General features: G+C 30.5%; 1 long non-coding RNA gene across 1 annotated transcript; it reads right to left on the reverse strand.

Moving 5' to 3' along the window:
- Positions 1–1,472: 1,472 nt before the first annotated feature.
- On the reverse strand, positions 1,473–26,800 carry LOC145270821 (uncharacterized). The gene is made up of 2 exons (XR_013865583.1): positions 26,432–26,800; positions 1,473–3,660 (listed from the first exon to the last, which is right to left on the reverse strand). It is a non-coding gene; the product is annotated as an uncharacterized LOC145270821 (long non-coding RNA).

Raw genomic sequence — 26,800 nt, forward strand, 5'->3', positions numbered from 1 at the left:
TCATATTATTACTCTGTGAAGTATAACGAGGGTACAAAGAATGTTGTTTACAGCTGAATTAATTTATTTCTAAGAGGTTAATTCTGTATATGAATTGACCTTGTGTCTAACTTAAGCCATAGAAAGCATATGAACAAATCAGACTTTCGTGGTATTATTTCAATGTAGTGTTTGTTCTGTCCTAGAAGGATCTGCTCGCAGGTAAACCCTCGTAATGTATGATTTTTCTATTACAGCATTCATTCAATTTTCGGAAAGATAGATTCCAAATATAAAATGAATATTTTGTGAGGCATGTTAACAAATGTAGATTTTGAAATAGAATTAAATTGTTGTATGTTGTTTGTGCAAAAGGTTTTAACTATATATTTACTATATAACATGATGAATCACATTCAATCACAAAATTATGACAAGAGGTTTCTTAAGGTGATTAAATTTTTTTTTTGTGTGTGTTTGGATGAGTGTGCTATAATTGAGGATTTCAGAATAAACAACTTAGTATAGTACTTATGCATACTTTGTATTAGTGATTAATTCCTTTCGTCATTTCCAAATGCAAGTTAGTTCTTACAAGAACGTATTAACTCAAAATATTCATAATCGTCGACAATTGTTTCAAACTAGAAAAACAACACTCTTAATCTTATATATTGAGAACGTATGCCTGTAACAATTTTGTTAATTCGTATGATTTTGGTGAGGGTTACAGTCGTACATCTCACGATAACCTGTCATTAACCAGAAATATGCTGCAGGTGGCATGATTAAATGTTTCCCTAGATAAACATATAAGAAATGTGTCACATGATATGGCAAAGAAGTATCTCATGTGTTTGAGGATAGAAAAGAGTTTCCAATCTGAATCTGGAAAGAATCTTGAAAGAAAAAACATATTTTATGCCAAATTACGTGAATACATGGAAATAAAAAATGCAGAATAAAATATTTAATCAAAAGTCAAATTAATAAAAGAATCAATTCGAATATTTTTTAAACTTCATTTCACGTTTTCGCTCCTCCAACAAAAGAAAGAATAAATATTACTGGTGACTTGGATGCGTACGTTCACATGATTTAGACATGACAAATATCAGTGGAAATTATGACATTAGGTTTTCACAAATCTTGTAGGCAGGTGGCCTTGCATTTTTTGGATGTTGTCGATCTAAGGGTTTCCAACGCATTAACTGGGCTTTGGTCTCTGAATCATTCTTTTGAAAACTTTTGACTCACATTCTTAGCACATCTCCAAATTCATTCTAGAGCAATCGACACATGTCATAATCACGTCGCACACCAGTCCTCATTATATAAGTTAAGCAACGTTGAGTCTGGTCACTAAGAGAGCAGTGACTATTTAGGAATAGCAGATGCCATGTGTAAAATGACGCCACCATCTCCCTGCAAGATTTGTGAAAACTTAATGTCATCATTTCCTCTAACAGGGATATACATACAACAGTAGACTGTTTGTAAATTTCATATCATGAAACTTTGAGAATAAAAACTTTATTTATTTGAAGAAAATTATTAACATAATAAAAGGATTATTTTATTTTGTCTCGTTAGAGCAAAGCCACATACATTACAGAAATATGGATTTTCGATTTTTCTTATTTTACTTTGTCATAAAAATGACTAAAACAGTTCTCCAAAGGGTTTTATGTTAGATGGTCACTTAAGCGACGTAGATTGTCACATTCTTATGCAATTGATAGAGGTGAATAAAAAATGTAAACAGAGGACGAGTTAGAACAAGGTTTGCTATGTGTGTAGTTGCGTGTAAGTCAACTTGAAATACTGTCGTGTTTTGAATTTGGATGTTTTGACAAGAGAGTTTTGAGTTTGGCAGTGGGAAGTTTTCACAACAGAATCTCGAATTGACCTGATAAATTGTTAGTTAAACCATATACTTTAGTAAGTTTGAAGAGATCTTCTGGGAATTTACACGTTGTTTTATTACGATATGAATTCATAGCCAAGGGCAAATTTATATGCGGATATTATCCTCGTTACTGCTTTGTTGTAAAAGTTTAGCGTTCTAAGCATTGTGTTAAAATGTTTCTAAGGATTTTTCATGAGGCTAGCTTGTAGATTTCATATAGTTTTTTCTTTTGTTTCAATTTTCTTCAAAGTTCTCAGAAATCAAGGGGCTCCCTACCTAAAATAAATATTTTTTTATTCAAAGAACCAGAATGTTGTTTGTCTCTTTTTTAATTTAATATATTTCAATTTCTCATACATTTCAACCGAGAAATCATTTCACCAAATATATTTGTCAGTTTTTAAAATTCTTTTGTCTAATTCAGTTGCTCTTATAATTACTGAAATAGAAATTTTCCAAAAATTCCAGCTATTTTTCTATCTTCTTAAAAAAGCAGTGTATATCAAGCTTTCACTGTGAGCAGTCATTATAATTCTATCCTGATCATAGTGAAGAAATCCTCTTTTAAGCCAGACGATAAAACCTCCTTTACTTATATAATAATAATAATTCCAGAAAAAACTTAGCAAATTATTGTTTGGCACATGTTTCAATTTTTGAAATACAATGTGTGAAGTATTTTTAACAACTATTTTGATTTCTGTAGTGGCTCTGTAAAGTCCAGCATCATTAGGAACGCTCTGTATGTATTTTCATATGCCTCCACAAATTTCAATCCGATGCAAAAATAGAACCACACACTTAACAAGAATGTGGTTTCTCTCCTGCATGTGTTTTCATATGACTCAACAAATGTGACCTTCGTGCAAAAGAAGAATTACATACTTCACAAGAATGTGGTTGCTCTCCCGTATGGGTTTTCATATGCCTCAACAAACTTAACTTCCATGCAAAAGAAGAACCACATACTTCACAAGAATGTGGTTTCTCTCCCGTATGTGTTTTCATATGACTCAACAAATTTGGCTTCCATGCAAAAGAAGAATCACATACTTTACAAGAATAAGGCTTCTCTCCCGTATGTGTTTTCATATGACTCAACAAACTTGACTTATATGCAAACGAAGAACCACACACTTCACAAGAATGTGGTTTCTCTCTCGAATGTGTTTTCATATGACGCAATAAATTTGACCTCTGTGCAAAAGAAGAACCACATACTTCACAAGAATGTAGTTTCTCTCCCGTATGTGTTTTCATATGACTCAACAAATTTGACTTCAATGCAGAAGAATAACCACATACTTCACAAGAATGTGGTTTCTCTCCTGTATGTGTTGTCATATGCCTAAATAAATGTGACCTCTGTGCAAAAGAAGAACCACATACTTCACAAGAATATGGTTTCTCTCCCGTATGTGTTTTCATATGACTCAACAAACTTGATTTCCATGCAAAAGAAGTACCACATACTTCACAAGAATGTGGTTTCCCGCCTGTATGTGTTTTCATATGACGCAATAAATGTGACTTCCGTGCAAAAAAAGAACCACATACATCACAAGAATGGTGTTTGTAACTCATGTTTGCTTGCATCTGATTCCACAAAAAGTAGGAATGTAATGAAGTGTGTGATGATAGGCACGCTAATAAATTTCAACTTTGGAAAATTAATATGAAGAAATTCATAATTATTTTAAACGATTTTTAAATCAACAATGCAGAAAGGTGCTTCTCTTCCATTAATGAATTTCTTTTCATTGTTGCAAATTCTGAAAGTATAAAATAAATTTGAAAAAGTACATTTCATGTTGTAAAATCCAATTTATTATGTTGGTAGTTATTAAAAATATCCAAACATCTATTAATAATGAAATTAAAATATAAAATGAGTATAGTTTTATTCAATAAAGGTTTGTTTACAAAATTAATGTGTTTTTATTTTTCCAACTGAAAATAATCACATTTTTTTATTTTATAGATAAGGGTTGAGTCTTCATATTATTTGATTCTTCAGAATACTGTTCTCCACTTGGGTGTTATTTTCACAATGTTTCTATGTTACCTCCGATCTTATTCAGGTGTATTTTGTCGAACTTGAGAACCTTTCTCTTGAACTCAAAAATCTTTACATAATTCTGAATGGAACGTTTTATTTAGTACATGGGATTAGCACACTCTCGTATTGGAAGCGATGGCTGGGTAAAAATTCGTAAGTAATTTTTAATTCTATTTTCAATCTCACTTGGGATAAAAAAAATTCTTGCGTTCAGTAGTATGTAACCTACAACTGAATTTTACCAAGTACTCTAATCATAGCAACATATATTAGCATTACAGGTCCTAGCAGACAATCCTAGTATTTTGTTTCTAGATGTTATATCAGTATTCATTACTTCATGTATATATATATATATATATATATATATATATGGATGTATAGAAAGTTTTTATTACATATTACTATATGTATATATATATATATTATTATTAATGGTTCCTTTATCGTGTTAAATAATATATAACTTAGCTTACTCTTGAATACTATATTATGTCTAGCTCTCTCATAGCAGGGATCTACATTGCGAGTAAATCACTCGCATTTACGAGTGATTTTTCCAGTTGGCGACTAAAAATAAAAAACGCTTATCTTTTTGGCGACTGTTTTTTTACTGACAACTATTCTAATCGTGAATGAAAAATGTTTTTCAACTTATATTTTCTTAAAATAAAACGAGCAAAGTCAAATTATATAAACAGTAGAAAAGTAGTAGAACATCGACGAGGTGTTGCATCCCTCTGCCTGTTCTACAAATACTTTAATGGTGAATGCTCTGACGAACTGCAAACACTTGTACCTCCCCGACGTAACTACCCCCGACAAACTCGACAAGCTACTAAGTCTCATCCCTTTACAGTAGAGATCCCTAGGTGCAAGAAAGCCTTTTACTCCAATAGTTTCTTCCCCAGAACTGTGGGTCTTTGGAACTCCCTTCTGAGATTCTGCTTTCCCAACTGCAATGATATGCAGAAGTTCAAGTGTAATGTTAACAAACATCTTTCTACTCTTCTCCCTTCATAATGACCCCGCTAATTAATTCCCTAATAGTAGCCCCCTGCTTCAAAGTGGCACTGTGCCTTGTTTGGGGTGAAAATTGAATAATATATATATATATATATATATATATATATATATATATATATATATATATATATATATATATATATATATTTTCTTTTTTAAACAAAGGCTTTTGAAAAAAATCTCTAAAATGAAATTGATCACGTGGTATTATTTCGCAAAACTTTGACAGTACTCGGCTTCTTTTGAAGTTTTTAAAAGAATATCATTGGAATAACATTAGAACTATGCTTGCTAAGTGGTGGTTTGCGGTTAAGGTCTTTAGAAAATTAAAAAAACAAAACAATTATTTTGCTATCTCTTAAATACAGCATTATATTTAATCTAAGCTACTACTGCGCACTGTGGTAAGTAAATTTTCAAATATTTTTTTCTTTAAAAAATTTACATTCTATTAAAATATTCAGCTAATGAAGCAAAAAAAAAACCCATGAATTTTATAAAAAAAAAAACACATGTTGATGCTTAAAAACTATTTGCCGGACAAGTGCTGCAGTAGTGTATTATCGACATTCACCAACAAAAAACAAAAAACAATTGTCTTTTCGAAATTATCAACAATTTTTAAAAAATTCAATTCCATTTAATTTTAAATTGTCCGCGAAAGATTACTATCCTATGTGATAAGTCACTTTAATACGCGTGTGCATGCACATATGGGACATGATTAGCCTTGCTGTGCGCTCGAGCGTACCTTAACGAAAGCTGTAAAATGGCCGAAAATAGTCTGAGGGTTCAGAGGTTCTTACCCACTAGCGTAGCTAAGGCGGTGGGGGCGGGGATGTGGTCCGCCCGAGTAATAGCCATAGAGGGATAACAGCCATAGAGGGATAACAGTCATAGAGGTTTTTTTCGGCTGAAATAAGGTGTGAAAATAGTCGGAAATAGAATTTATTTATTATATATTATGTAATTTTTAAGTTTTAATTCAAAAAAATTTTTTTAGAATATTATAAACTCTTAAAAAAATTACTTAGTCATTAAAAAATCTTTTTTACTGATTTTTATTGAAAACTTTTGTACTTTTGAAATCATTTGATGATATTTAATTTTTTAACTGTGAAAAATGAGAAAGGATCATATATATATATATATATATATATTTAAATCAAAAAGATCAAAGAAACAAAAAAACGGGCAGGTGGAATTGTTAAAACTTTTCCTTAAGGCCTTATCGTCTGACCCTCTAAGAGGAAACGTCAGAATGATAAATTAAAATATTGAGATGATAGTTCGAGCTAGCACTGTATAAAAACGAAAACCAACCATGTTTTATACAGTGCTAGGTCGAACTATCATCTCAATATCATTGAGGAGTTAGTCATTAATAACTCTCGACCTAGCCTGTGTAGACAAAAGATTTTCAAACATCAGTTAGAAATATTTACTGATTTAAAACCACCTGAACAGTGAGAATTATATTTTTTTTCTCTCACTGGTTTTCCAACTGAAACCAATTTCCCTCTTTCCTCATTCGATTCTTAGCTTTTAATTTATCATTCTGACGTTTCCTCTTAGAGGGTCAGACGATAAGGCCTTAAGGAAAAATTTTAACAATTCCACTTGCCCGTTTTTTTGTTTCTTTGATCTTTTTGATTTAAATTAAATTATGTTTCCTCTGAAATTTCTCCTTCCATTTTGCTGTACCAAGAATTTACTTATGCACAACATATATATATATAATCTATATATATAAAAATGTAAATGTTGGTTCGTTCGGAGTTAATTGTCTAAAAAACCACTGGACAGATGGCTTCCACGTTTTGGTATAACATGTTTACTATATCCATGTGTGTTTTTATATATTCCTTTTTAATTATAAGATTATACTTAATTTTTCTATGATAAATAGGTGAATTTCTTTTTACCGAGAGGCCATTTTTTTTATTTAGGGACAATTATTTATTACCGCTTCCTGTCACATGACCAGTGTTACAATTTAGCGGTTTTCCTGCTAGATCTGGAGATTTCGTTTACAATCTAGCGGGAAATTCTAGAAAATCTGGAGGTATTTGGCACCCAGACACCCGCATTAGATTGCTTGAAAATACTTTAAAACATAAAATAAACTCATTCATGTAAGTAAAAAAAAATAGCATTTATTGCCTTTGGTAACAATTATTTATTGATTATTTGTTTTGTTTTTCACCTTTTTTCGACTAACCATTCTTAAATGTCACTATAAAATCGATTTTTCCGAGTACATTTTAGGTGGGGGGGCATTCCAATCTCCCCGAAGGGATTTGTATTACTGTACACGGGTTTGTATTACTGTACAAATAGATTCGAAAAAGTTGTCAAAAAACAAATATATAACAAAAATCTTATCAAAGGCAAGATAAGTTACTTTTCTGCCAAACTGGCTAGCGATTTTCTGGACATTTCTTTCTCCTGATCTCGCGGGTTTTTTTTTAAATCTCAGTTGACAACATTGCATCACTAAAAAAACACCACAGGCTTAATGTAAACAGAATGTGTTTACAATATCGGTAAATTTTCAATGGGTTTATTGATAATGTAACCATGTGATTGAACTTTAATTTAAATTAACCATACGTGGTCGAAAAATGAATGCCGACGCTCAAAGTGTATACACATTTTGATTCCTCCCTTTACTTAAAAATTCACCAAAAATCAGGAAATTAACGAATTTTAATGAAAATTGCAGTATTTTTCAAATAATGATCGCAGAATATAATGAACTAATTATTTTTACTTAACTCTTGGTGAAAATGTTTTATTTTGTTTAAACAAAAAATACCTTTACTAAAGTTATGGTTTTCAGTAGTAAATAAAAAATACAAGAATTTATTTTTGCTTTTTTTAAAGAATCGTAATTTGTAACAATAAAAAATAATTTTTACAGTAACATTACGAGAAAAGCTCCTAAAGTCCGAATTAATGTATTCGATATAACTCGAAGAAAAATGAATTATCGGATACTATTCAGGAAATTAAAGATTCAATTAGATTCCTATTTCAGTCACCTAAATTATTTAGGGTGAAATGAGTTTAGGAATTTATAGCCAAACCTAAATATTTTTTTTATAAATATCCAGATACGCTACTACAGAACACCGACCACTCTAATTTGTTTTGGGGGGGGGAGATGTGATGTTGGGGCGCGCACGTGCCAACATCACATCCGCCCCCCCCCGCTCGCGCCCCCAATGTACAAAGTAAAATCTTCGGAAAATGTTAAATGGTGTTCTAATTGGTAAATGTCTGTGCGTTACTTATGGAAAATTTGAAAATTTGATGTTCCAGGTAAAAAAAAAAACCAGATAAATTACCCCCTACTCCAACTTGGTGTGCTTTCCTTTTCTTATTTTATTTCTTTTTCAGCTAATTTTAAATTTTTCACCCAAAAAGCGTTATAAGGTATTTTTGAAAATTAGAAAATTCTATGTCCTGGAAAAAATCCCCTCCCCCAATATAGTTTGCTTGGTGAAGCCGTCGTTTATGCTACAGCGTGCATGTGCATAGCATAAACGGATGCTGCAAAATGGTGGAAAGAAGTTCGTGGGTTCAGGGGTAAATACCATGCAAACGGTAAATTTGCCCCAAGTTTGACTATCAGATTCGTTGTCAGCGACCGCAATTACCTATAAAAAAACAAATTAGAGTGGTCGGTGTTCTGTAGTAGCGTATCTGGATATTTACTCTTTTTTTCTTGCTTAAAAAAATAGCATTAATACAGTAAGTTAGGTAAACTGACTTTTTCGTTTAAAAATGGAATTATTTCCCTTTCGTTAACTTTTTCTTTTTTTTTAATAAATATTTTGTGGGGTTTGTATTACTGTACACATAGATTCGAAAAAGTTGTCCAAAAAGAAATATATAACAAATAAATGTTATCAAAGGCAAGTTACTTTTCTACCAAACTGGATATATTTTTCGTGTTTTTATTCAATGTAACTTTTATTCAGCTCGAAAACCATACAGTGTTTACCGATGTATTGGAACATTCAAGATGGCGTCTGATTCTCTCTTTAACACGGTAAGTGTGGGAAAAGATGTTATAAATAAAAAACCGGATAAAATACTGTTAAAAACTCGCTCAATATATGTTACCGTGACATAGGTTGACATATATTCGGCGGGTTTTTAATAGTATTTTGTATAGTTTTTTTATTTATAACACCTTTTTCCATATTTACGGTGTTAAAGAGGGTGTGAGACGCCATCTTGAATTTTCAATACATCGGTAAACACTGTATGTTTTTCGAGCTGAATAAATATGTTACATTGAATAAAAACACAAAACATATATCCAGTTTGGCAGAAAAGTAACTTATCTTGCCTTTGATAACATTTATTTGTTATATATTTGTTTTTGACAACTTTTTCGAATCTATGTGTACAGTAATACAAACACCCATTTTGTGTTTTATATACATAAAGTACAATTGTTGAATGTTACTGTTTTGATTATATTCGTTTGGGGGGGCACAATTAAAAAATTAAGAAAGATTAAAATGAAGCGAAATTTAAGTTTGCGTTCCATTTTTACAACAACCGTAAAACAGTGCATACTCAGCAAGTTTTATCGTAATTTATAAGCATATTGAAACACTAAATCAACATTTTATTTATTTTTTGCATGATTAATGATGGAAGTATTTTTCTGTTTATTTTCTTAACATCTGTTAAAAAAAATAAATAATTTGTACATTCTCTTGAAAAAAAGAATCAAACTTTTCTCTACTTTCACATGGGTTCCATTTTAACAAACTGAGCCACAGCAACGCATGGCCGGGTACAGCTAGTATATATCTATATATATATATATAAATGTAAATTTGGTTCGTTACAAATGAATAAAAGCATATTTCTACGTTACCAATTTATTCGAAATTTTCAGACAACCCATCTTTAGAGTCGAGGTATGTTTTTATGTTATTAAAACAAATTTGCCTCGCGAATTATTAAAATATTAAATAAAATAAATATATTTTCGTAAGCCGTTACTGCGAATCTGTTCTGTTTATAAAACTGAACTTCCGGTTCGATTCATTTCACAGCCACGAATTGACGAAAGATTTCATTTTGTTAAATCGATAAGTAAAAAAAACAAAAAAAAACATAATTCATTTGTTTATCTTCCAAATTTTTTAATTCACACATTTTTTCAAAGGCCAAAAAAAGTTTGTCGCTTGCTTTTTGAGTTTTTTTTTTGTTTTTAGGTATAAGATTGGTTGGTAAGGCAGTAAGGCACCGCCAAAAATGGCCCGAAAATCAAGTTGTTTTTTAAAACGAAATTACATTTATTAAAATCCATTATTTCTGAGTAACTTTTTTTTTTCCAGAAAGATAAAACCCTGAATTTTATCATATAGAAAACAGAATAATGTAAAACTCTTTCTACTATTTTTAATTAAATTTTAAATGTTAAATTTCCCCCAAAATTTAACAATTGACATTTTTTGTCTTGCACAAAAAACGTACATAAATATTTTTAAAAAAAAAGAAGGTTTTTGAACTAATTAATTTATTTATTTGTTTTCTAACTAAGATTTAGGATGATTTTCTATGAGAATATGCAAAAATATTATAATATAATATCTGGATCTCAAATAATTCCACTTATTAATATAGGCAACCAGTTACTTCGCGTCGATCTACAGTCTAGATCGATAATGTTTACGTTTGTATTAACAAAATATGGAAGACCAAACAGGCCAAAAAAAACTTATTTTTCAGTGACGAAAATTTCAGTGTATTATTAACGCTGAGGCTGGCCAGTACCAGATGTGTTACCATTTGTATGAGTTTGGTTTTTAATGTGTATGTGTGTGGGGGCCAGGCTCCCCAAAATGGGGGGGCAATTTAAAGCAGAATAAAAAAAATATTTCAGCGCGTTTGGTCCACCGTAGTTGAAAGGCGGCAAACGTTTTCAATGAAAAAATGGTGCTATTTTTAACACAAAGGGCACAATATTTATCGAATTTTTTTATTTGTATCGATTCTTCAAAGCATGCCCTGTTTAATAATGGTCATGCATTGTTCGGCTCGCTAAAAAAAAATTGTTAATTTATTTATCAAAGATTTTAAAATGGCTTTTTTCGTATAAATATTAAAAAAAATTTTTTTGTTTTGCTTAACTTAAATTAATTATTTTACTTAACATATTCACCGAATTTCACACTTCAAAACTCAAAAGCGGGATAATTAAACACAATCGAAGTTCTGATATTCAGAAGTCAAAATAAGGTATGCAAACAATTTTTTTTAATCTATAATTCTGTCCATTACAACAACACAATATGTTGTGTTCAGTTTCAGATGATTATTTTAAGCATAGTTGTACCCCCTCAAAAAAAGGGGGGGTCGTAAGCAAAAAATATATATATAAATATCGTTTATGAAAAATAAGTATACTGTTTTAAAGTTCATTCTTCTCTTAATAATCGCTGAAAATTTCGTATTGATCGGATAATTACCTGATTTTTGGTAGATTTTTAAAAAGACGGTCCGTCAAAAAGTACTGACCTGCCCCCCCCCCCCAGTTTTGGCGGTGCCTAAATGCAAGGAGTGGTCCGCGCTATTTTTTAAATCGTATTTCCAGGTTTAATTAAAGTTTTATTATGTTTTTTTATTCAATTGTAAGGTTAAAATACAGATTAGGTACAAAACACCTTCCCATCCCCATGTTAAGAATGGCTTTTTAAATAATAACGTTATTATTTCAACACGGATCACTCTCTGCATGAGTACTGTACTTTCACCTAACAATTTAATAAACAAAACATGGTACTTATGCAGAGAAAGTACCATAATAATAGAATAATAGAATAATAACGTTATTTAGAATGCCATTCTTAACATGGGGAGGACGTTTTGTTACTATTCTATACTTTCACCTAACAATTTAATAAACAAAAGATGGTACTTATGCAGAGAAGGTACCATGCTGAAATAACGCTATTAAGAAAGTCATTCTTAACATGGGAAAGGGAGAGTGTTCTGTAACTATTTTATATTTTCACCTAACAATTTAATAAACAAAAGATAGTACTTATGCAGAGAAGGTACCGTGCTGAAATAATACCGTTATTTAGAAAGCTATTCTTAACATGGGGAGGGAGTTTTGCATCTATTCTAAAATATGAATGCTTTTTCTTTATTAAAGAAATTGGGTACTCATGCACGTATTGATCTATGCTGAAATAATAACGTTATTATTTAAAAAGCCATTCTTAACATGGGGAGAAGAGGGTGTTTTGTAACTATTCTGGACTTTCACCTTACAATTTAATAAACAAAAATTAAACTTAAGCAGACAAGGAACAGTATTAACATTATGGAGAATACAATTGAATAAAAAAAAAACTTTAATTAAACTTGGAAATACGATTTAAAAAATAGTACGGATCGGTAAGTGCATTAGCACCATAAATTTGTCTAATTCTTAATTTCTTATGTTATTGGAAAAAAAAAGGTAAATATGAGGAATTACTCCACCCTCGAAAATTCCTTTAAAATTACCATTCCTACAGGTTTTCGGGGTCACTGAAAACGAAAATAACCTTTATAATTAAGACAAACGAGTAGTTTCCAAGATATGAAAAAAAATGTTAGTTTAAAAAAGTGAAGGATCACTTTTCCATAATAACTTAACGTAAAATGATCACCCACTTTGTGGCCACGATTTTTGGGGTGGGGGCTTTCTTTCTACCCTTGGAAAATCCTTTAAAATTACCTGCTTAAATTGGTTGGAGGGGAGGAGGGTCGGCCGCCAAAACACCCCTCCCCACACACAGAAAAATACCCCTCTCTCAGGTGGCCAGAAAGTGGGTGCTCATTCTAAGTTAAATTTAAATTGAAAAGTGATCACCCACTTTTCGAAAAAGTAATTTCTTCATATCATGAAAACTTCTTTTTGCGACGGAAACGATTTGAAGATTCGTTTTTAGTACACTAAAATCTACAATAAAATATTTCGTTATATAAGAACATGAGACGGGCCTTAAAGTAAAATAATACCGGATTTTTTGGGCAGATTTGCCATTTAGTTGTATAATATCCTCAAACCAGGTAATCACTAAAAGAGACTCTTAAAAGTCGTTACCTGTATCGATCAAAATTTAAAACCACTGATTATATGTCAGCCTACATCACAGTAACATATATTGAGTGAGTTCCTAACAGTATTTTGTATAGTTTTTTAGTTTAAACTCATTTTCCCAAAATTTCCCCCAAATTAACATGTTCGATACAGTCCACCGCCATTTGTATTTTTCAAATATACCGATAAACACTGCATGTTTTTGAACTGATTAAACATTATACATTACATAAAAACACTACAATCTTATCCAGTTAGGTAGAACATTTACTTTTCTTGCCTTTGATAACATTTATTTGTTATATATTAATTTTTTGACAACTTCTTTGTATCTGTTAAGACAAAACCTTTTCATTTAATGTAACGTTTAGTCAGCTCGAAAAACAGTGCTTATCGTGTATTTGAAAGATACAAATGGTGGCGGACACTGTTGATTATGTTAAGTTTGAGAAAGTGAGTTAAAACTAAAAAAAACTATACAAAATACTGTCACAAACCCACCGATTATGTCAGCCTATGTCATGGTAACATATTCGGTGGGGTTTTGACACTGTATTGTATAGTTTTTAGTTTTCAACTTAATTTCCCAAACTTAACGTATTCAACAGTCTGCAACCATTTCTGTTTTTCCAGCCGATTAAACATTTTACCTGACATAAAAACACTAAACAATCATCCAGTTAGGTAGAAATGTAACTTACCTTACCTTTGCTTTCCTTACCTTGGCTTTCATTTCTTTTTGGACAACTTTTTCAAATCTGTGTATAGTACCCCCCCACCACTCAAATATTAATTACTAACTCACAATTTTGTGAAAAGAAAAAAAAAACATTTAGCGTTTCAACCTTAGCTTTATCCACTGATTGTTGGTCAAGCTCAAGCCATGATTGACGGTAATCCTGAGGATCAGGATCCAATTCTGCAAGAGTACCATTTTTTCATTTTTTTTAAGAGTGGATTGCTGTACTAAGAATATAAGAAACATGCATTTGCTCTTTTTATTAGAATTTTCCATTACACCAAATTGAGCCACAGCAACGCGTGGCAAGGTACAGCTAGTATATAATATATACATATATAATATATATATACACAATATATATATACACAATATATATACGCACAATATATATATACACAATATATATATATATACACAATATACACACAATATATACACAATATATATATATATATATATACAATATATATATATACATATACACAATATATATACAGAAAATATATATATATACAATATGTATATATAAATATATAATATATAAAATATATTTTTAGTCATCGACATACAGACCTGTTTCGTTGTTTCACAACTCATACACATATAAACAATATATATACACAATATATATACATATGCACAATATATATACACAATATATACGCATATGCACAATATATATACACAATATATATATATAGGCATAAACACAATATATATACACAATATATATATACCATATATACATACACAATATGTATACACAATATATATATATACAATATATCTACACACAAAATATATACACTTAATATATATATACACAATATATATATACCATAGATATACACAATATATACACAACATATATATACACACTATATATGTACACTATTGATATACAATATATATATACCCAATATATATACACAATATATATATACACACAATACATATATACTATATATATACAATATATATATACCCACAATATATATACAATATATATATATATACAATATATATACACCCACAATATATATACAATATATATATATATATATATACAATATATATATATACAATATATATATATATATATGTATACAATATATATATACAATATATATATATATCTATACAATATATATACAATATATATATATATGTATACAATATATATACAATATATATGTATACAATATATATGTATACAATATATATATATATACAATATATATACACAATATATATACACAATATATATACACAATATATATATACACAGAATATATATACAATATATATACACAATATATATACATACACATAATATATATACATACACATAATATATATATATATACAAAATATATATATACACAATATATATGCACACAATATATATATATATACACACACACAATATATATACATACACAATATATATACATACACAATATATATACATATATACATATATATGTACACTGTAAATCAACAGAGCAGTAATATTTAAAAACAAAAAGAATTAAGCTATTTATTCAAGTTATTTGATAAAATTTAAACTAAATAAAATTTCTGAATTTCACCCTTTTCATTTTGTCTATCTCATAATTCGAAAATTTAAAATAACATCACCTAATATTATTGGTTTTTTCATAACAGCAAAATAGTATCACATTGTTTTAGCTAGTAAATTTTTGCATTACATTGAGTTGGCTAGTAAATTTTCTATTTGGCTTGTCAAAGGTTAACTAAAATCAAATTCTGTCCGTAGAGATCTGGATCGATTGTTTTCAAATGAATTTATAAATAATAATGCACATTATATATTTTAAGAGTTTTAAGCAAATAAATTTATAAATAATGTACATTATATATTTCAAGAGTTTGATGCAAATAAATTTTTGAATAATAATGTACATTATATATTTTAAGAGTTTTAAGCAAATAAATTTATAAATAATAATGTACATTATATATTTTAACAGTTTTAAACAAATAAATTTATAAATAATAATGTACATTATATATTTTAAGTTTTAAACAAATAAATTTATAAATAATAATGTACATTATATATTTTAACAGTTTTAAACAAATACATGTACATTATATATTTTAATTTTTTCACGAGATTTGGAACGTTTTATTTAGTACATGAGATTAGCACACTCTAGTATTGGTAGTGATGACTGGGTAAAAATTCAGAAGTAATTTTTAATTCTATTTTCAATCTCACTGAGGATAAAAACTTCTCGCGTTCAGTAGTATGTAACCTACAACTAAATTTTACCAATCCTAGTATGAATTTGAAGAACTATTTTATTTCTACATGTTATCAGTATTTATTACTTCATATCATATATCTATATATATACATATATATATATATAGATAGATAGATGCATAGACAGTTTTTATTACATATTACTATATATATATACATATATATATATATATATATATATATATATTAATGGTTCCTTTATCGTGTTAAATAATATATAACCTAGCTTACTCTTCATTGTTCTTCTCTATTTATAATATTTACTTTATCCCATAATGGTAGATGATTTCACTTTTCCATCCATATATATTCTGCCATAACTGATTTTTCAATCTCTCCACATATTACAGCTTTTCAATGATTTTATAACCTTACTGTTAGTGAATGACATGACTCATATTTGTATAATTTTCCACATTTACGTGGAATCTCTTAGTCATGATTGTTTTCATAAGTGGCTTTCCATGAACATGTTTCTGTAGAATCGAATCACTCTTGAATACTATATTATGTCTAGCTCTCTGGTGTATTGTTTTCTTAAACTTTCCACCTTATTTTGATATTTTTATCAGTAGCAATACACATGAACGATAAAGTGCTTTGGATAATCACACATTTCAAGGGGATTCTGATAAAATAGTCATATTTTACAAACAAAAGCATTTTAAGTTGTCAATATACCACTGTTTTGTTTTTTCAAACGAATGTATAAATAATAATGTGCAGTATATATTTTAAGAGTTTTAAACAAATAAATTTATAAATAATAATGTACATTATATATTTTAAGAGTTTTAAACAAATACATTTATAAATAATAATGCACATAATATATTTTAAATTTTTCAAAAGACATTTTTAATAGTTTCGCTGGTCTGAAATAGATTTGAGTAATCGTTTTTCCGTTGTGTAAAAACAGATTTCCACATGACGAGTATGGAATTTTTTTTTAAAAATTTATTTGAACAACCACTGTTAAATAAAACAATCTTTTTACTGTTTTAATCTGTTTTCTCTTGTGGTAAATAGCAATTATAAAACATAATATCCAGAAAAAATCTTTTTGATTTTTAGTGTATACTGTAGTATTAGTAATAGCATCATAACCAGCAGCAGCGATAGGTGTGTCAGAAATTTCGTGAAAAGTATTGAATAATTCCACCCCGTCTTTTCAAGCTTATAACTCCTCGAAAAATGTAATTCAAGCCCTAATTTTTTTCCAATAAAAGGGACAAGGACCAAGGTTTCATTAAAAGAAAAAACAAAAAAAACCTGTTCTTTTTTTAAAAAAGGTTTTAAACTTCGGACTTTATAGGTAAATTTCTAAAAGAACGCTACCTTTTTTTGTTTTAAATCTGAATATATTATTTATTGACCTTTTCTCTTCAATTTGTGATATATAACACTTTGCTGAGTAAATTAATGATTTACTTTTTAATAGACATTTAAAAATGGGAGGCGTGAATTATTCGACCCCCTGTTTTTCCAAGCTTATAACTACTCGAAAAATGTAATTCAAGCCCTATTTTTTTCAATTAAAGGAGCAAGGACCAAGGTTTCATAAAAAAAAACAACATGGTTTAAAAAAGGTTTTAAACTACGAACTTTACAGGTAAATTTCTAAAAAAAGACTACTTTTTTGTTTGAAATTTGAATATATTATTTATTGACCTTTTCTCTTGAATTTGTGATATATAAAACTTTGGTGAGTAAATCAATTATTTACTTTTTAATAGACACTTGAAAATGGGGGGTGAATTTTAAAAAAAGTTTGTCTAAAATATTATATTCAGTTTATTGGAAAGAGCATAAAATTTCATATTGACCCTGAAAATATCGTAAAAATAGAATCAATAGAAAAATTTGGATAGATTTTTAAAGTTTAAAAATTGAAAAATATTTAGTTCGTAAAATTCATTACTGTTTTAAAAAAAAATTTCTCTTACTTTTAAAACAACTTTTATAGTTTATTTTGGAAGTATAATCCATAAAAAAAATAAACAACCCACTTTTAAAAGAGAAATTACGAGTTTTTTATATTTTATTCGCAGTTTCGTGTTAGGGGTGTAAAAAATTCTTACAAAAATTCTGATACACCTACAGCAGCGATAACACGGCCACTGTAAACAGACGTTTATTTGTTGTTGATTTTTATTCCAGATCCATTTTTTAATTGTAAATCTGATTATAAAAATTTGCTTACATGTATTGTTATCAAGCATATGAATATTTAAAAACTTTGACTAGTGATCAGAATTTTTTTAAATATTGTGGTTTTTGTTTGAACAACCGAAAATGTGACTGAATTATTTTTTGGGTTCACATGTACGAGTGGTACAACCCCTTTCTCTATTTTGGACATTTTCGCAGAAAAAGACATGAAATGTAATTAAAAATAAAAATCAAATTTATTCAAAATTTGTGAACAGATTTAACAAAAAATTATTTTTAAAATATATAAATAGGTGGGTAAAAAATACTTGATACTTTTCCAAACGTTGCGTTTTCTGTTAGAGTGACGTCTCTTGTGTTAAATAACATTTATTTATGTCTGTTAGTTAATGACATGACTCACATTTGTATAATTTCCCCCATTAACATGAAATCTATTAGTCAAGATGTTTGACACGCACATGTTTCTGGAGAGTCGAATCACTCTTGAATACTATATTGTGTCTAGCTCTCTGTTGTATTGTTTTCTTAAACTTTCCATCTTATTTTGACATGTATTTTTATTAGTAGCAATACACATACACGATGAAATGCTTTGGATAATCACAGATCCCAAGGGGATTCTGATAAAACAGTCATATTTTACAAACCAAAGAATTATAAGTTCTCAAAATACCAACGTTTGTTTAGGAAAGTAATACACTTTCAAATAAATTTATAAATAACGTACATTATATATTTTAAGAGTTTTAAGCAAATAAAGTTATAAAAATGTTAACATCATAAGATGGTGTTTTCGGTAAGATTTTCAAATACTCATACTGTGTTTGTATGAAGAATATTTTCATGAGATTTAGAATCTTGGCAGAAAAGATATCACTTTTAATAATTTCGGGTGTCTGAAATAGATTTGAGCACTCGTTTATCCGTTGTCTAAAAAAAGATTTCAACATGACGAGTATGGGAAATTTTTTAAAAAGTCTTATTTGAACAACCACTGTTAAATAAAATAATCTTTTCCTGTTTTAATCTGTTAAAATAATAATTATATGTGTTTTTCTATTGGAGTAAATAGCAATATATAAACATGATATCCGGAAAAAATCGTTTTAATTTTGAGTGTAGGCAGTAGTATTAGTAATAGCATCATAACCAGCAGCAACCACTATAAACGGACGTTTTGTTGTTGATTTTTATTCCAGATTGATTTTTGTAATTGATAATCTGATTATAAAAAAAAATTCTTTCATGTTTAGTTAGAGCTATTTTCTTATCAAGCATATAAATATTTAAAACTTTGACTAGCGGTCAAAATTTTAAATATTGTGTTTTTAGCTTTGAACAACCGAAAATCTGACTGAATGATGGGAAATCATTTTATATTAAATTCTGAAACAATTTTTATCTTTAATTAAAGTTTTTCAACGTGTTCACGCATAATTGTCAATAAAGGGAGAATCACATATTTTGGAGTTTTTTGTTTAAAACTTTTTAGACTTAATATTTTGCTCCCTTTTTCATTTTTCATAACAAAAATTTATTTTGAGTTGTATTGTTATCTTGTTTTTCGTCAGTAGTATGCCATTGTTATAATGGAGAAGCAGCTATTTTTAACTAGAAAAGACGGTGGCTGCGGGAGGTGGGTGGATAATGTAGGGAATTGAGGGAGGTGGGTAGATAATGTAAAGAATTGAGGGAGGTGGGTAGATGATGTAAAGAATTGAGGGAGGTGGGTAGATGATGTAAAGAATTGAGGGAGGTGGGTAGATGATGTAAAGAATTGAGGGAGGTGGGTGGATGATGTAGAGAATTGAGGGAGGTGGGTGGATGATGTAAAGAATTGATGGAGGTGGGTAGTTGATGTAAAGAATTGAGGGAGGTGGGTAGATGATGTAAAGAATTGAGGGAGGTGGGTAGTTGATGTAAAGAATTGAGGGAGGTGGGTAGATGATGTAAAGAATTGAGGGAGGTGGGTAGATGATGTAAAGAATTGAGGGAGGTGGGTAGTTGATGTAAAGAATTGAGGGAGGTGGGTAGATTATGTAAAGAATTGAGGGAGGTGGGTAGTTGATGTAAAGAATTGAGGGAGGTGGGTAGATTATGTAAAGAATTGAGGGAGGTGGGTAGATGATGTAAAGAATTGAGGGAGGTGGGTAGATGATGTAAAGAATTGAGGGAGGTGGGTAGATGATGTAAAGAATTGAGGGAGGTGGGTAGATGATGTAAAGAATTGAGGGAGGTGGGTGGATGATGTAGAGAATTGAGGGAGGTGGGTGGATTATGTAAAGAATTGAGGGAGGTGGGTAGTTGATGTAAAGAATTGAGGGAGGTGGGTAGATTATGTAAAGAATTGAGGGAGGTGGGTAGATTATGTAAAGAATTGAGGGAGGTGGGTATATGATGTAAAGAATAGAGGGAGGTGGGTAGATGATGTAAAGAATTGAGGGAGGTGGGTTGATTATGTAAAGAATTGAGGGAGGTGGGTAGATTATGTAAAGAATTGAGGGAGGTGGGTAGATGATGTAAAGAATTGAGGAAGGTGGGTAGATTATGTAAAGAATTGAGGGAGGTGGGTAGAATATGTAAAGAATTGAGGGAGGTGGGTAGATGATGTAAAGAATTGAGGGAGGTGGGTGGATGATGTAAAGAATTGAGGGAGGTGGGTAGAATATGTAAAGAATTGAGGGCGGTGGGTAGAATATGTAAAGAATTGAGGGAGGTGGGTAGATAATGTAAAGAATTGAGGGAGGTGGGTAGATGATGTAAAGAATTGAGGGAGGTGGGTAGATGATGTAAAGAATTGAGGGAGGTGGGTGGATGATGTAAAGAATTGAGGGAGGTGGGTAGATTATGTAAAGAATTGAGGGAGGTGGGTAGATTATGTAAAGAATTGAGGGAGGTGGGTGGATGATGTAAAGAATTGAGGAAGGTGAGTAGAATATGTAAAGAATTGAGGGAGGTGGGTAGATGATGTAAAGAATTGAGGGAGGTGGGTAGATAATGTAAAGAATTGAGGGAGGTGGGTGGATGATGTAAAGAATTGAGGGAGGTGGGTAGAATATGTAAAGAATTGAGGGAGGTGGGTAGATGATGTATAGAATTGAGGGAGGTGGGTAGATGATGTAAAGAATTGTGGGAGGTGGGTAGATAATTTAGAGAATTGAGGGAATTGGGTTGATTATGTAAAGAATTGAGGGAGGTGGGTAGATGATGTAGAGAATTGAGGGAGGTGGGTAGCTGATGTAGAGAATTGAGGGAGGTGGGTGGATGATGTGGAGAATTGAGGGAGGTGGGTAGATTATGTACAGAATTGAGAGGGTGGGTAGATGATCTAAAAGATTGAGGGAGGTCGGCATGATGTAGAGAATTCAGGAAGTCGTAATGTAAAGTCGCTGGATGATGTAGAGAAGTATTTAAGGGTAACAGGAGCAGTGGATGAGGAAAAATGTCAGATAGCTCTCTTAACAATTCATGAACAGACTCATATTAAACAATGAAAGTTAAAAATGGGCAGAATTAAAAAAATTCCTAGAGGGGTACTATGAAATTGTTGCAAACCCTAACAAACAAAGTCGAATTAGTGAACATTAGAAGAGAGACATGACTACATGCATAGGTTAGTTAGATTAGAATAAGGCGTTTATAGTGGGATAGACCAGAGAAGCAGACTAGTCAAATAACAGGTATTGGGATTCTGTATCGAGGGCCTCAGGCACAGGAAGGTGGAGATGGTTGTGATGAGACATGAACCACAGGATGTTCAAGCGGCTTATCAGAAAGCCCTAGCAAAAGTTAAATGGAAGATCTGACTTAATGCAAGACAGGAGTATGAAGACAAGCCCATGAAGTTTTGTCACACGATACGGCAGATTTAGGTTGAGGCTATAAATCCAGATAGTTCCCAAAGATAGATAGACAAATGTGAAAGAGGAAACCATGTAGAGAATAGGGAGGCAGATAGATAATTAAGTGTTAATATTTTGTCAAAATGGGCAACATACAGAGATTCTGCAAGAAGCATATCCAGGGAAACCAGGGATGCTCCATTCTTGCAATGCCCGACGAATGAAAAAACGGCATACCAGTGCAAATAGTCGGTAACATGGGCATATCAAATTCTGTTTTGATTACAATTGAGGGAAAGAATTATAGAACTCTGGTGGATAGGAGAACAGAGATGTTAGTAATAAATAGTGTTTTAAAGAACTTAGACAGGAACCTGAACTATGTTTTAAAAAAGTTCAAGAACAGCTAATGACTCCCCATTAATTGTAAAATGGCTTGCTCGATTAACAGGAGGAATAGAATGTCAGTTTTTGCACCGTGACTTCTTTGTTGCAGAGAATCTCAACACAAGTGTGATAAAACCCATGATGGCTAAAGAAAAATGGGGTAAAGATGTACTTCGATTTAGGTGAAATGATGCAGGCAGATGTAATTGAAAGATCGAATAGTCCATGGAGTTTTTTGATATTGTAAGTAGAAAAGAAGGATTGTAGTAAAAGATTTTGCATACATTTTAAGGCTTTAAATAAAGTCATGAAGAAGTTTACCTGAGCATTACCTGTCATTAATAACATATTAGCCTTGCTTGGGTCGGCAGAATACTTCATAAACTTAGATCTGAAGTCAAGGTACTCTCAGGTTACATTAAAGAGGAAACTTCATTCACCTGCCACTGGGATTTATTTCACTTTAACTTGATACTGTTTGGTCTCACAAACGCTCCCAGGATCTTCCAGGAATGAAGGTCCATAGTTCTACAGGGACAGAAAGATTATGCATTACCATATTTGATATTTTAATATTCTAAGACACTATGGAAAGTTACTTAGTAGGAACGACCGTCCTACGTTGTTGGGTTTTTATTAAATTAGAGATCAAGAGAAAGATAATGAAATATTATAATGATTTAAAAATGCGGATGCAGAACAAAAATGTTCATCATGATGGACAAGATAGTGTATTACTTGTCACCAAACTATTGATAAGGTTATATGTAATGTCGCATCTTAGAAAAAGAGTGTTAGTACATTACCATAACAATAATGGTTGTGGAAAAGGCATTTCACACCATTAAGCAAAAATACATCCTTTCATAAAACTGAAATTTGATATTTTCGAGCGCGATCCAAAGACACTTTTGGGTAACTAATACACAGTGACTTTTATTGATATGTATAGTGGTTGGCGAGTCTTTTCTGGTTCCTAATAAGAAGGCAGAAACAGTGGTGCATCAAAGTACTCTCAGTTTACATTAAATAAGAACGATAAAGAGGAAACTTCATTCACCTGCCACTGGGGTTTATTTCACTTTAACTTGATACCGTTTGGTCTCACAAACGCCCCCGGGATCTTCCAGGAATAAATTTATATAGTTCTAGACAGACAGAAAGATTGGGCATTACCATATTTGGATGATATTTTAATATTCTAAGATACTATGGAAAGTCACTTAGATCACATAGATAGGGTACTACTAGCCAGTTTACATGAGTACAAGTCAGGTTGAAAGCTATGTTGTATGATGTTTTAGAAATACAGTATCAGGTGTTCAAATAAAATAATAACAACAAGAAATACAGTATCAGGTGTTCAAATAAAATAATAATAAAAAGGCAAGAACCGTGGTGCATTTGTTGTTGGATGATATTCTCCTCAGATTCAAGGCACCACCCCAGCTGTTAAAAGACAATGGGTCGGAAAATGTTAACAAAGTCATGAAGAAGGTGTTGAAGGACCTCAACATACATCATGTGACCACGTTATTTTATCACCAAACAAAGAAAGAAGTGGAAAGATTTCATACGATGATGCATGACAGTTAAGCAAAAAACATCAGAAACAATGAGTTGTCATGGGATTTATGCGTTAATCAAATGTTGGCAGCTGTCAGATTTCATGTGAGCGAAACAATGAAATTATCACTATACTACTTGCTATACAACAGAGACGTGATCTTGTCATTAGATAATATATTAATGCCTTGTAGAGTATACTATGGTGATGAGTAACACAAGATCGCTCTAAAAGAGATGCATCAATCTTTTACTTTGGTAAGGAATAACATTCAGGAAGTTAGGAAAAAACTGATAGAGAACAAGAATAAGAAAATAAAGTCAGTAGATTTTAAGATTTTATAAAAACCACATGAAGGCGCATGTGGAACATCTGTTGGCAACATTGATGGAGGAAAGTCCAATGAGTTGGATAGTGATTGTGCCACAGAACAAACTGATATCTCAATATTTATTGGAGTTTGGAAGTGGGAATTCTTTAGGTTGGGTAAGACCTATATTCTGTTTTAAAAAAATATTCCTTTCTCGGGTTTTGTTTTATACGTGACACTTTGGAAAATGATTTCAGCTAACTATTTTGACAGAGTATGTGAAGCGTTAGTAATGAGTTATGAAAGAAAAGATTATGAGAAAGACAAAAGAAATTAATTTTTTTTGTTTATAAACTCAAGCATGGAAGTCACCGAGTTTCATCTACCGGTGTTCATTTTAAATTATCAGATGGTATTCATCATGCATCAGGTGTTCCGTATTAAGATATTTAACACAAGAAAAAAGAAACTTATTCTTGGAAAGAAAAAAATTGAGTTAACAAGACAATAACGAGTTTTCCAAATACAAGCAACGTAATTTCTTATGTTATGAATGGTGGCCACCACTGATAACATAAAGAATTACTTAGTTTAATATCCATACAACTACTTGTTTGCGGCAATTTTAAATGTGATATTCGTTTTCAGCATACCGGAAAACCTTCGTCATGGTAAAGATGACTGTTCAGGTGGAAGGGAATTAACAGTTTACCAAAACGGCTTTCAGGCAGCCCCTCCCCCAAATATCACCATGTGGCCAGAAAGTGGTTGCTCATTTGGCATTAAATTTATATAGAAATGTGATCCTTACTTTTTGAAAAAAAATAATTTTCTCATGTCATGAAAACTAATTCTCTGCGTCTCGTTTAAAATATTTATTCATTTTCAGCATCCTTGAAAACCTATAAAAGTCGTCATTGTAAAGAATATTTGTAATTTTTAAAGATTTTAGAAATTGAACTTTTTTGTGTTAAAGTCTATAGTGAAAATAAAATCTGATTTTTTTTAACATGTGAAACATTAAAAACATATAAAATTTATAATTTTTTTTGTAAATCATAAAGAAGTTTTTTTTTGTTTAAGTCAATTGACATTGAAAAATTTTCAACGATAAATCAACATTTTCATTAGGATTATTCGCTTTTTTTTCCTTCTGATTTCCTTTCAATAAAGACAAAGGGACATTAAAGTACAAAAATCAATAAAAATATTATCAATTCTGTACGTGAAAACGCATACAGAATTGGCCACCACTGATAACATAAAGAATTATGTATTGACCTTTTTTTATGTTTAAGTCAGTATTGAAAACAAAATCTGATAAATTAGTGACCATTCGATAATAATCTGATGACAGAATGAAAATAAGATGAAAATAAAAAATACACATACGTTCGCCATGTAGTAATACTTATGTTTTGGTTTTATACGTTAAAAACATATAAAAATTTATAAAATTATTATTATTATTTTTTTTTTTTTTAAACAATAAGAAGTTATTTTTTTTATATTTAAGTCAATACTGAAAACAAAAAAAGGTATATTTTTTAGATTAGGTCCACCTCCGCAATTTTCTTTTAAATGACGACTTTTATAAGTTTTCTACTATGCTGAATAAGGAAATCGCATTGAAAATTTGCAGAAGTAGTTATCGAGATATAAAAAGTTGTATTATGCATTCTATTCTTTGGCGGCCATCGTTTTTACGCACGTGCGCGCTCTCCATAAACAAATCTACACGCGTACCAAAGATGGCCGCCAAAGAATACAATGCATAATACAACTTTTTATATCTCGATAATTAATTATTTCTGCAAAATTTCAATGCGATTTTCGTATTAAGCATGGCCGAAAACCTTTAAAAGTGATCATTTAAAAGAAAATTGTGGAGGTAGACCTAATCTGAAAATTTACCACAAAAAACAATCAACAGTGAAATATTTTCAACGATAATAATCCGATGAAAAAAAGATGAAAATAAAAAATACACATACGTGCGCCATGTAGTAATACTTACGTTTTTGTTTTATAATCTGCTTTCGATTAACTTTATCTGCTTTTATAAAGGAAACGATTTTTCAAATGTGATTGACTTTACAAGCTCAACTTAACATTCAAGATGACGAACGGAAGAGCAAGTTCGCAGAAAGCAAAATTAAAGAGGAAAAATAAAAAAAATAAATTATTTCGAAATAGAGCCGATCTATTTGGTGAATATCACGGATAAACGTAGTATTATTTTATTTAAAATTTTAATATTTGCATGAGAGAGAACAGGTTACAAGTTTCATCTTTATTAATTCTCTAATTCGTTGCATGTGCAATTTACTGGTTGAAACTAATAGTTTTTAAAGCCGCCTTTTCGTATTTTTATTTATTTTTTTTA

The sequence above is a fragment of the Euprymna scolopes genome, chromosome 46, assembly GCF_053919585.1.
Source record: "Euprymna scolopes isolate OS-2025 chromosome 46, ASM5391958v1, whole genome shotgun sequence".
In the NCBI taxonomy this organism is placed as follows: domain Eukaryota; kingdom Metazoa; phylum Mollusca; class Cephalopoda; order Sepiida; family Sepiolidae; genus Euprymna; species Euprymna scolopes.